The sequence below is a fragment of the Echinops telfairi genome, unplaced genomic scaffold (genome assembly GCF_000313985.2).
Source record: "Echinops telfairi isolate 266 unplaced genomic scaffold, ASM31398v2 ScPeMD7_9;HRSCAF=40, whole genome shotgun sequence".
NCBI classification, from domain to species: Eukaryota; Metazoa; Chordata; class Mammalia; order Afrosoricida; family Tenrecidae; genus Echinops; species Echinops telfairi.
Genome location: NW_022103906.1, coordinates 67,068,135 through 67,068,713, shown reverse-complemented (window position 1 = coordinate 67,068,713; position 579 = coordinate 67,068,135).

The following is a 579-nucleotide window of genomic DNA, read 5'->3' as shown; positions in this document are numbered from 1 at the left end:
TGTGTGTTTGCCAGTGAGTTAGACATTGATGGGTTGAACTCACTGGTCACGCTTTGAGAGAAAGATGGGTTGTCTGCTCCCATAAAGATGAATAGTTTTTGAAATTCTATACAAAGTCCTACGAGTTGTGATCAATTGAACGAAGTGGGATTGGGGGTATCCGTACGGCTTGGGCTTTTGTCCTTGGTTCTTGGTTCCACTGGTTCCTGGTTACATGCTACTTCTTTAAATGACTCGAATGTCAGCCACTTCTTTTTGGAACAGTGACTCGGGGTGTTTCCTCCATCTTCTTTTGATCCTTGCTGAATCAGCCAAGGATTACTCAGCATTGAAACTTAAGACATGAATTTTTCTTCCATTCTTTCAGCTTGAGAAATTCTGCGCATGTTCTTCTCTCTTGGTTTTCTAACGCCAAGTCTTTGCACCGTTTATTACAAAACATTTCTTTGGTTTTTTTGAATATTTGAAAGGTTTTGTCCAGCTCATTTACTTAAAAATCCCCCCCCACTTTGCTTCCTTGTTCTGCTTTCAAGAGCAATGCCATAGTCTGTCCTGGCATTCATTTTGGTCTTTCGTTTC